Source organism: Cervus elaphus, chromosome 19 (genome assembly GCF_910594005.1).
Source record: "Cervus elaphus chromosome 19, mCerEla1.1, whole genome shotgun sequence".
NCBI classification, from domain to species: Eukaryota; Metazoa; Chordata; class Mammalia; order Artiodactyla; family Cervidae; genus Cervus; species Cervus elaphus.
In genome coordinates this window covers 56,009,322-56,021,457 of record NC_057833.1, presented here as the reverse complement: position 1 = coordinate 56,021,457, position 12,136 = coordinate 56,009,322, and the positions used below count along the sequence as shown (strand labels likewise).

The 12,136-nt window shown below is 41.0% G+C and overlaps 1 long non-coding RNA gene across 1 annotated transcript in view; it reads right to left on the bottom strand.

The window, feature by feature from the left end:
- Positions 1–885: 885 nt before the first annotated feature.
- The window catches only part of LOC122675628, a 30,116-nt gene continuing 18,865 nt past the window's right edge, over positions 886–12,136 (bottom strand). The window contains exon 4 of the long non-coding RNA XR_006335303.1: positions 886–896. This is a non-coding gene — a long non-coding RNA (uncharacterized LOC122675628). The remainder of the gene's footprint in view (positions 897–12,136) is intronic.

The following is a 12,136-nucleotide window of genomic DNA, read 5'->3' as shown; positions in this document are numbered from 1 at the left end:
CATCATCCTACATGTCAGAGAACAGTCTAGGTCCATGATTTCAACCCTCAACCTATATGTCAGAGAACAGTATAGACACATAATCTCAACCTGCAAAGAATTCACAGCCCATTTGGGAGAAGAAGTAAGAAAATCAAAGGTAACAATGAGACAGATTGGTAGACAGTTACAGGACTGCTGTAGGGCTGGGTTCAGTCAGAGTTCAGTTGCTCAGTTGTGTCTGATTCCTTGCGACCCCAGGGAAGCACGCCAGGCTTCCCTGTCCATCACCAATTCACGGAACTTACTAAAATTCATGTCCATCTAGTCAGTGAAGCCATCCAACCATCTTATCCTCTGTTGTCCCCTTCTCCTCCCGCCTTCAATCTTTCCCAGCATCAGGGTCTCTTCTAGTGAGTCAGCTCTTTGCATAAGGTGGCCAAAGTACTGGAGTTTCAGCTTCAGCATCAGTCCTTCCAATGAATATTCAGGATTGATTTCCTTTAGGATGGACTGGTTGGATCTCCTCATGATCCAAGGAACTCTCAAGAGTGTTCTCCAACACCACAGTTCAAAAGCATCAATTCTTTGGTGCTCAGCTTTCTTTATAGTCCAACTCTCACATCCATACATGACCACTGGAAAAACCATAGCCTTGACTAGACAGACCTTTGTTGACAAAGTAATGTCTCTGCTTTTTAATATGCTATCTAGGTTGGTCATAACTTTTCTTTCAAGTGTCTTTTAATTTCATGGCTGCAGTCACCAGCTGCAGTGATTTTGGAGACCCCCCCCCCAAAAAAAATAAAGTCTGTCACTGTTTCCACTGTTTCCCCATCTATTTGTCATGAAGTGATGGGACCAGAAGTCATGGTCTTAGTTCTCTGAATGTTGAGTTTCAAGCTAACTCTTTCACTCTCCTCTTTCACTTTCCTCAAGAGGCTCTTTAGTTCTTAGCTTTCTGCCATAAGGGTGGTGTCATCTGCATACCTGAGGTTATTGATATTTCTCCTGGCAATCTTGATTCCAGCTTGTGCTTCATCCAGCCAGCCCAACATTTCACATGATGTACTCTGCATATAAGTTAAATAAACAGGGTGACAATATACAGCCTTGATGTACTCCTTTCCCGATTTGGAACCAGTCTGTTGTTCCAAGTCCAGTTCTAAGTGTTGTTTCTTGACCTGCATACAGGTTTCTCAGGTCAGGTGGTCTGGTATTCCCATCTATTTCAGAATTTTTCACACTTTGCTGTGACCCACACAGTCAAAGGCTTTGGCATAGTCAATAGAGCAGAAGTAGATGCTTTTCTGGAACTCCTTGCTTTTTCACTGAAACGGGCTGCTCCTCAGCATGTGGTATCTACCCGGACCAGGGATTGATCCCATGTCTCTTGCACTGGTAGGCAGATTCTTTACCACTGAGCCACCTGGGAAACCAAGGGTGGGGTTGGGGACAGTTAAAACATTCAGGCTGGTGGGAGAAAGGGAAGAAACAGTCAAGTAAGACTATCCAAGAAAGGTGCTATTTGAATAGAAGTTATTTGGGCAAAGTAGAGGAACAGGCATGAATGGTAGAGAGTTCCCAGCAGATAAAAATCAAATGGAGACAAATCTAAGGTTTCTTTAGTGTCAAAGAATGTAAGGAAAATTTGCATGCAGTAAAAATTACCTATGGAAATCTCAAAAATTTCCCATGAAAAGGAATATAATTTTTTTCATTTATATCACCCTGTATAATAATTTTAGCACATTTATTGTTGAGAACCACTGAACCAGAATAAAGGTAGTAGCAAAAGGGTATCTTGAGATATCTTGAGATTGAAACCATTCTGCCATTTAGGTAACTATTATGTCAAATCCCTGGTGATGAATGGAGGACCAGAGGACAAAAATCTCACTTATTTCTGGATAACTGAAGAGCTTTCGATTCTATGTTGATATTAACATTCTCTTACCTTAATATATGAGGAGGTCATGGCAACCCACTCTAGTATTCTTGCCTAGAGAATCCCCATAGAGAGGGGCCTGGCAGCCTACAGTCCATGTGGTCACAAAGAGTTGGACATGACTGAACAACTCAGCACATACACACCCTAATAAATACTAAAATGTTTGCTATGTGGACTAGATGTTATAGATAAAAATCACTTGGCACTAGGCCTTGGCTAAAACTAATAGCTTATAATTTTTTTTGCTTTATTATGAATATAAGTTTTGAATTAATCAGGCTTATTGATCAATCAATTGATTAATCAGTTTTGATTGGCTTGGCTACCAACTTCTTTTCCAAGTTAATATATCTTCGAGTGGCCTTATTAAATAGCTATCCCTGTCATGATCTGGGGAAGCAATCTGAAATTAAGAGTAATTTAATTTCTAAAGAGGTACTGGGGCATAACTCTCATGGGTGGCTTACCAAGAATAGAGGCATCCATGTACCACCATGTAGAGGACTGTGAGCATTTCCATAAGGATGGGTGCACAGTGCATCTGGAGGGAGGCAGGAGCTGAGACAAAGGAACCAGGGCCCCCTGTGTCGTGTTAAGGAATGATAACTTACCCTGGGTCTTTGGATGGTTTTAAGCTAGGGGGTGACATAAACATTTTGTTTAAAAAGGTTCCTTTGATGACTATGTGAAGGATGGGTTAGAGCTGAGCACTGCTCACATCAGGCAGAAAAGTAAGGGACCCTGAGCATCATATTACGATAACACTGGTGCAGAATTAGGAGGGACTAAACCAAGTCAGAAGCAGGAGGAATTGAGCAAAGAAAATGGAGCAGAGCTATTTAGGACATACAGAAACTTGGCTTGATTTTTTTTTTTAATTGGAAGTGAAGCTTTTGGGTATGAATGGATGAATTCAGTTTTGGTCATTCTGATTTCGAGCCCTCTGTGAGCTATTCAAATGAAATTGTTCAGGTGGCAACTGGATATAAAAGTCTTAAGTTTAGCAAAGAATTAACAGTTAGAGATAATTTCATGTACATTAACATATAACCACACACAGAATAGAAGAGCATCCAAAGCTGATCCCAGGATAGCTCCAACATTTAAGGGCTAAAATGTGATGACAGCATAAAAAATGAATGAGCTAGGATTATTATTTAACAACATAAAGAACACTTGAACATATTTATAAACAGAAAAAAAAAGGAACTACTCTCTTAAAACACATGTAGAAATGTGGCAAAACTTATGAATCAACTACTTAGAAGTGACAAGGGACCAAGGGACCCCTTCCACTCTACAGTGCCACCTCCAGTCTTGGGTTAAATCACAACCCTTCTACCATAAATATTTGTTTATAAGTGAAATTAAACTGATAGCAGTCTTTAAATGGAATGGATGACATCTCAAGATGGCAGCGAACTGGGAGAGTGTGTGTCTACAGAAGGACCTGCCTTCAGACATGGGCTTGAAATGTCTTAATTTGTCAAATTAAGATCAAGTCAAAGTGAAATGAGCACTAATCTGGGAGCCACAAGTCTGTCACTCAGATGTCCTTCTAGAGAAACTGCCGTTTTAGAGAGCAGAGTTGATGAACAGCCCTGGTTGCTACCCCTTTGACTGAACCACTTCATTCTTGCCAAGATTTCCTTTCCCTCAGGTTCTTCCTAGCTGATGCATGAGGAGAGCTGGGGTACTGATTCTGGCTCATTACTATTGGATTTCTCTAATAGGCAACTTCTGGATCTCTATCAGCCTGGCCAAGATTTCTCAGCAGTCTAGGGCTCTTCCTACAAAGTCTTCCCTCACATGTCGTCCTTCAGCACTGCAGACCGAAAGCACACTTTGCCTACTTTCTCCTTTCCCCTCTTCTATCCACATGGACCTTTCCCACATAAATCTCTTCACTTCTGATCCTGTTTTGGCATCTCTGCTTCTGGGACGACCTGAACTAACACAACAGATTGTCCTGAGGGCTGAGGATTTAAAGTTAACAAGACAAAGCTTCAATCTCCAAAGTACTTAAATTCGTGTTTCTGATAGAAAGTAAGGGCATACATAGTGATTCAGCTTTAGTCTCTACAGACAGAATGGTCTACATTTGCTTTTTTATTTATTTTTCAACTCATTGCTTTGATATCAGCACATCTGAGGATTCCTAAGATGGCTTCTCTCTCAATTTAACTTTACACTGATTTCCTTATATCTCTGCCAAGATCTGTACCTTTATGAACAATCCCATCATTTATGGCTCTGCAGAGCTACCCCTTTGCACTGTGCAGAAAGTGAGTCATCAGACACCCATGAAGTCCAAGATGATTCTGAGATAATGCAGGAAAGATTAGCTATCACACACCTTTCCCCTCATTCTGTGTTTCATTTTGGCTCTCTGCCCCTAGCTGACAAAATGTGCGCGTAACTATCCTCATTCTGAATTGCATTCTGAGACGAGAATGCCTCGACACCCACATGCCTCTCATCAAAATCCTAACATTGATTTAAAATGCATGAGTCATTTTATTCATATCTTGGGTTCTGTTTGGGAAAATGCTGATCCTAGAAAACAGGGAAGTCTCATTTCCTCTCCCCACTTCATATTCCACAATGCACTATAGCCTATACAGCACTTCTAGCCCACCCTTCACATGGTGATAGCTTTACAACACTTCTCAGTCACAAAGTCCCAATACCTGCCAGGGTTGGTGGAATTGCCACCTGATCTGGTGTACCCAGGCACAGGTTCTTTTTCAAGTTCTTTAGGTCTGCCACATTGGTGGAGAAAAATTACTCCTTTGGTAGTTACATGTGGGGAGGAGATTGAAGAGAAGAGGAATTAGGGTCAGACTGGGACAAGTACTGGGGCATCACTCTCTGCGGGTGTGCATCGACCTACTGTCTCTCACGGATGACACAATTCATTTCCTCTTTTCCTTTAGTTTCTAGAAAGCATTATGAACCATCCCAAACCATCCATTTTGCAATAAAATGCTGCTGCATTCCAGTATTACTGTCTGGAGTTCACTTGAAACTCGACCCCATACCAAAAGGGAGTAAAGTAAGTTGCCAGCTACGTCTCAGTGGATGCTCTTTGGTTGTCTTTGGGGCTTGAAAAATGTCCATAAAAAAACCACATTTGAAAACAATGTATGTCATCTATCAGTGGACATGCATCAATACATTGCAGTGTCGCTGCAGGCCTCCTTTGAATGCAAGCACTGAAGCGCGTAGGTTGGTGCATAGAACTACCCAGTTTCTTCTCACCTACCTTAAATTAATAAACCATCACATTCAGGTACATACAACAAGCATGGAGCAGTGGAAGGGGGTTGAGAATGAAGCACCTCAGGAGACTTAAAGACAAAAACAGAAATCAGGAGTGTAGTTGAGTTTCCCCATCACCTCCAATCCAGCAGGCAGACAAGGAGATCCAGGAGGATAGAGTGCTGTGGAGGAAATGCTTAGCTGAAGAGTATTTAGATCCCTGGACCTCTGAAAGAGAATGTGGTTCTGGCCCCACTGTACCTCTCCCTGTCTTCTAAAATTATGTTCGTTTCATTAAAAGAAAAAAAAAAGTTCCAAGTCAGTGTATTTGTATAAGTGTGTTAACAAAAGTACTCACATAGAGACACAGATGTTGAGGAAGACCTACAGTTTCTTGTCTGTGTGCCCATTTAACTGTTTCTCCCTGGTGTGAATAATAGAGAGGTTTTTGTATGTTGGTCCTGCCTTTCACATTAAGTCACTAACTCCTCCAGGGCAGGGATCATGGCTACACAATACATCGTCTCTAGATACCCATCTGAGAAAGGGAGATTATCCCCATGGACAAATAGTGGACCTTAGGGTCAGGAAATCTTGGATCTACTCGGACATGAATTTAGTCAGATAACAATCTCTATGCACCTCAGACTCCCCTGTTATAAATCAGGATCAGAAGCAATTTCTTTAGGGGGTGGTCTAAGAATTCTGATGATGTGGAGAAATTTATCAGGGAAAGCTCGTGTGGCAATACACAGTGCATCTTTCACTTCATTCTTCCAGTTTGTTGAGAGATTCAATCCGAATACATTGCTGTCATATTGCATACATTTTATTTTCTAAGTATATAATTGTGTACCCTTGTGTGGGGTAGAATTATTTACTTTATTTCATTTTAGCATTTAAAGATTTATATATCAATTTGAAACATTTTACCCAGTTACCCTTTTCAGTGAGTCAAGTTACATAAATATATTTTCTTTAGTAGGTTCCATGGAGTCACTTTTCCCATTTCTACATGATTTTTTTCCTCTGATAAACTTATCTGCTTCTGTTTAAAATATAATTGTTCACAAAGCCCCCATGATAATATTGATTTGAGGCTTTTCTCTATCAAGTGCTTTGATAATTAGTTTTCTTGCTCAGTCTTTACTATTTTATAGGGGACAACTAAGATTTAAAGGACAAAAGAACAAAATGTGGTAGCAAAAGCTGAGCGCAGTTTTGACACTGAGGACCGTGACAGAGTCCCATCAGTTTAAAAACCAGATTTAGGAAACTCCTCTTGCCTCTAGTTCCCTGATTGAAGACATATTTTCCTTATTCTGATCACAAAGTGACAGAGGTGCTAGTACTCGAGGTATAAATGAATGAATAAAAAACATCAACTTAGATACCCTAGGAAAAACTTTCTCTAGAACTAAAGTCTACTTGCTTATTTAGATAACAATGAAAACAGGGCTTCCCTAGTGGCTCAGATGGTAAAGCCTGCAGCACATGTGACACGGGTTTGACCCCTGATTCCAGAAGATCCCCTGGAGAAAGGAATGGCAACCCACTCCAGTATTCTTAACTGGAAAATCCCATGGACAGTGGAGCGTGGTGGGGTACAGACCATGCGATCACAAAGAGCTGGACACAACTGAGCAACTAACATTTTCACTTTTCAAAAATAGGATAAAATTAAGTATTAGCAATATGTTAGTCAAAAAAAAAAAAAGGAGAGATTAAACAAGTTGTGAGCATGTAAATGTTCAAGTGATGTAAAAGAAATAAATAACAAAGCTTAAAGGAAACTTAAAGTCTTAAAGGACAAGATTTGGTGATTAATAAAAACTAAATTTAGCAGCTAACATAATGGAGGATAAGGCTGGAGAACAAGTTTCAAGATTGCCTGGCAAAACATGCCCAACCACACTTTGGAATTGGTTCTGATATTGGTCATGGAAAATAGACTATCCCCAGATAGACAGAACTTGCACCACTTTCTTCTTTGAAGTCTAATCTAAAAGTGCACCAGTGGACCCAGGACACTTGATTGTTAGTGTCAGTCCCAGGCTTATACTCCAGCTGCATCAACTTCATTAAGACCGAAAAGATTCAACAAGGATGATGTATTATTGCTTCTGAATCCTTAGCATCTTAGAGCTATCAATTCAGTTCAGTTCAGTCACTCAGTTGTGTCTGACTCTTTGCAACCCCATGGACTGTAGCATGCCAGGCCTCCCTGTCCATCACCAACTCCCAGTGATTACTCAAACTCATGTCCATCTAGTCAGCGATGCTATCCAATCATCTCATCCTTTGTTATCCCCTTCTCCTCCTGCCTCCAATCTTTCCCAGCATCAGGGTCTTTTCAAATGAGTCTGTTCTTAGCATCAGGTGGCCAAAGTCTCTGAGGTTCTGTGAACTTTTCAATCTGTTATTCCTTTGTTTCTCAGATTACCTTCAAATTCATTGACCTGTTTCTATGTCTTCACTATACTATTGAATTCATACAGTGAGCTTTTCTATTTCATTTTTTCACTTCTAAAATTTCCATTAGATTCTTTTTTATATTTTTACTTCTCTGCAGAAAGCTCCTATTTTTCCATTTATTTGCAATGGGTTTACCTTGACTTCATGGAGCATAGTTAGAAAACATGATAAAAGACTTTGATTCCAATATCTGAGCCATTTCCAGGTCGGCATCTATTTACTGTCTTTTCCCTTCAATATTGGTTGCATTTCTCTGGTTCTCTGTATATTAAACAGCTCAGCATTAAGAATATTAGGTAGACTCTGGGTCCTATTCTAATCCTCTGTGTTGGTGAGGACATGAAACAATGGAACTCTCATATACTGCTGGTCAGAATGTAAAATGGCTTAACCACTTTGGAAAACAGTTTGGCAGTTTCTTATAAAATTAAATGTGTACCTACCATATAACCAACCTACTTTGCTAAGCTCAGTTCAGTTCAGTCACTCAGTCATGTACGACTCTTTGCAACTCCATGGACTGCAGCACACCGGGTCTCCCTGTCCATTAGCAACTCACGGAGCTTACTCAAACTCATGTCCATTGAGTCGGTGATGCCATCCAACCATCTCATCCTCTGTTGTCTCCTTCTCCCCCTGCCTTCAATCTTTCCCAGCATCAAGATCTTTCCAAATGGGACATTATTTCACATGAGGTGGCCAAAGTATTGGAGTTTCAGCTTTAGCATCAGTCCTTCCAACAAATATTCAGAACTGATTTCCTTTAGGATGGACTGGTTGGATCTCCTCACAGTCCAAGGGACTCTCAAGAGTCTTCTCCAATACCACACTGCAAAAGCATCAATTCTTTGGTGCTCAGCTTACTTTATAGTCCAACTCTCAACCCATACATGACTACTGGAAAAACAATAGCTTTGACTAGACGGACATTTGTTGGCAAAGTAATGTTTCTGTTTTTTAATAGGCTGTCTAGGTTGGTCATAACTTTTCTTCCAAGGAGCAAGCATCTTTTGATTTCATGGCTGCAGTCACCATCTGCAGTGATTTTGGAGACCAAAAAGATAGTCTGTCACTGTTTCCACTGTTTCCCCACCTATTTGCCATGAAGTGATGGGACTGGATGCCACGACCTTCATTTTCTGAATGTTGAGTTTCAAGCCAACCTTTTCACTCTCCTCTTTCACTGTCATCAAGAGGCTCTTTATTTCTTCTTCACTTTCTGCCATAAGGGTGGTGTCATCTGCTTATCTGAGGTTACTGATATTTCTCCCAGCAATCTTGATTCCAGCTTGTGCTTCATCCAGCCTAGTGTTTCTCATGATGTACTCTGCATATAAGTTAAATAAGCAGGGTGACACTATACAGCCTTGGTGTACTCCTTTCCCTATTTGGAACCAGTCTGTTGTTCCATGTCCAGTTCTAACTATTGCTTCCTGACCTGCATATAGGTTTCTCAAGAGGCAGGTCAGGTGGTCTGGCATTCCCATCTCTTGAAGAATTTTCCACAGCTTGTTATGATCCACACAGTCAAAGGCTTTGGCATAAGCAATAAAGCAGAAGTAGATGTTTTTCTGGAACTCTCTTGCTTTTTCGATAATCCAACGGATGTTGGCAATTTGATCTCTGGTTCTTCTGCCTTTTCTAAATCCAGCTTCAATGTCTGGAAGTTCACGATTCAGGTACTGTTAAAGCCTGGCCTGGAGAATTTTGAGGATTACTTTACTAGCGTGTGAGATGAGTGCAATTGTGTGGTAGTTTCAGCATTCTTTGGCATTGCCTTTCTTTGGGGTTGGAATGAAAACTAACCTTTTCCAGTCCTGTGGCCACTGCTGAGTTTTCCAAATTTGCTGGCATATTGAGTGCAGCACTTTCACAGCATCATCTTTTAGGATTTGAAATAGCTCCACTGGAATTCCGTCACCTCCACTAGCTTTGTTCATAGTGATGCTTCGTAAGGCCCACTTGACTTTGCATTCCAGGATGTCTGGTTCTAGATGAGTGATCACACCATCATGATTATCTGGGTGGTGAAGATCTTTTTTGTGTAGTTCTTCTGTGTATTCTTGCCACGTCTTCTTAATATCTTCTGCTTCTGTTAGGTCCATAACACTTCTGTACTTTATTGTGCCCATCTTTGCATGAAATGTTTCCTTGTATCTCTAATTTTCTTGAAGATATCTCCAGTCTCCCATTCTATTGCCTTCCTCTATTTCTCTGCATTGATCCCTAAGGAAGGCTTTCTTATCTCTCCTTGCTATTCTTTGGAACTCCGCATTCAAATGACTGTATCTTTCCTTTTCTCCCTTGCCTTTTTGCATTTCTTTTTCTTGGGGATGGTCTTGATCACTGCCTCCTGTATAGTGTCAGGAACTTCTGTCCATAGTTCTTCAGGCACTCTTTCTGTCAGACCTAATCCCTTGAATCTTCTTGTCACTTCCACTGTATAATCATAAGGAATTTGATTTAGGTCATACCTGAATGGTCTAGTGGGTTTCCATACTTTCTTCAATTTAAGTGAATTTGGCAATAAGGAGTTCATCATCTGAGCCACAGTCAGCTCCTGGTCTTATTTTTGCTAACTGTATAGAGCTTCTCCATCTTTGGCTGCAAAGAATATAATCAATCTAATTTTACTATTGACCATCTGGTGATGTCCACATATAGAATCTTTTCTTGTGTTGTTGGAAGATGGTGTTTGCTATGACCTATGAGTTCTCTTTGCAAAACTCTGTTAGCCTTTGACCTGCTTTGTTTTGTACTCCAAGGCCAAATTTGCCTGTTTCTCCAGGTAGCCCTTCACTTCCTACTATTACATTCCAGTCCCTTATAGCTAAAAGGACATCTTTTGGGGGTGTTAGTTCAAGAAGGTCTTGTAGGTCTTCATAGAACTGTTCAACTTCAGCTTCTTCAGCATTACTGGTTGGGGCATAGACTTGGATTACTGTGATGTTGAATGGGTTGCCTTGGGAATGAATAAAGAGCATTCTGTTGTTTTTGAGACTGCATCCACGTACTGCATTTCAGACTCTTTTTTTTCTATTATGGCTACTCCATTTCTTCTAAGGGATTCTTGCCCACAGTAGTAGATATAATGGTCATCTGAGTTAAATTCACCCATTCCAGTCCATCTTAGTTTGCTGATTCCTAAAATGTCAATGTTCACTCTTGCCATCTCCTTTTGACCACTTCTAATTTGCCTTGGTTCATGGACCTAACATTCCAGGTTCCTATGCAATATTTCTCTTTATAGCATGGGACTTTACTTCCATCACCAGTCATATCCACAACTGAGCATTGTTTTTGCTTTGGCTCAATCTCTTCATTCTGGAGTTATTTCTCCACTGATCTCCATTAGTATATTGGGCACCTACCAACCTGGAAAGTTCATCTTTCAGTGTCCTATCTTTTTGCCTTTTCATACTTCATGGGGTCCTCAAGCCAAGAATACTGAAGTGGTTTGCCATTTCCTTCTCTAGTGGACCACGTTTTGTCAGAACTCTCCACCATGACCCGGATGTCTTGAGTGGCCCTACATGGCATGGCTCATAGTTTCATTGAGTTAGACAAGGCTGTGGTCCATGTGATCAGTTTGGTAAATTTTCTGTGATTGTGGTTTTCATTTTGTCTTCCCTCTGATGGACAAGGATAAGAGGCTTATGGAAGCCTCCTGATGGGAGAGACTGAGGGGGAAACTGGGTCTTGTTCTGATGGGCAGGGCCATGCTCAGTAGATCTTTAATCCAATTTTCTATTGCTAGGCGGGGTTGTGTTCCCTTTCTGTTGCTTGACCTGAGGCCAGACTATGGTGGAGGTATCTCAGAGCTACGGGGAACCTTAAAACTCCTTCAATCCAATCTCCTTGAGGAAGAAACCAAGGCTCAAAGAGATGAAAAGATACATTTAGGGCCACACAGCTGATTGCCGGTGTGCATACTTAGTCATGTCCAACTCTTTGGGATCTCATGGACTATAGCCTGCCAGCCTCCTCTGGGGAATTCTCCAGACAAGAATACTGGAGTAGGTTGCCATGACCTCCTTCAGGGGATCTTCCTGACCCAGGAATTGAAGCCATGGCTCCCGAGACTTCTGCACTTCAGGCAGATTCTTTACCCACTGAGCCATCTAGGAAGTACAGCCAGTACTAATACATTAGTCTTTTAATCCACAGCCAGTGTAGTCCTTGTACCCCTGCAACAAGTGCAATTCTGAGAGATCCTTACTTCTTGGAAGAATGAAGGCAGCATCTTATTTTCTCCCTGCTTCAGGGAGCCTTCTTTTTCCATTGAGATGCAAAGTCATAACTGGACAGATTGTTCTAAGGCTCTTGTAACAAAGCACTACATGATTAGCCTCTTCAACTAGCCCCAGGCTATGCTCCTTTGACCCCAGGACTTCCCAGTAGCTTACACTGTGTTTGACTACAACATATTCTATTCTCTTTGAAAAATCAGAGAACTCCATTAGGGACGTG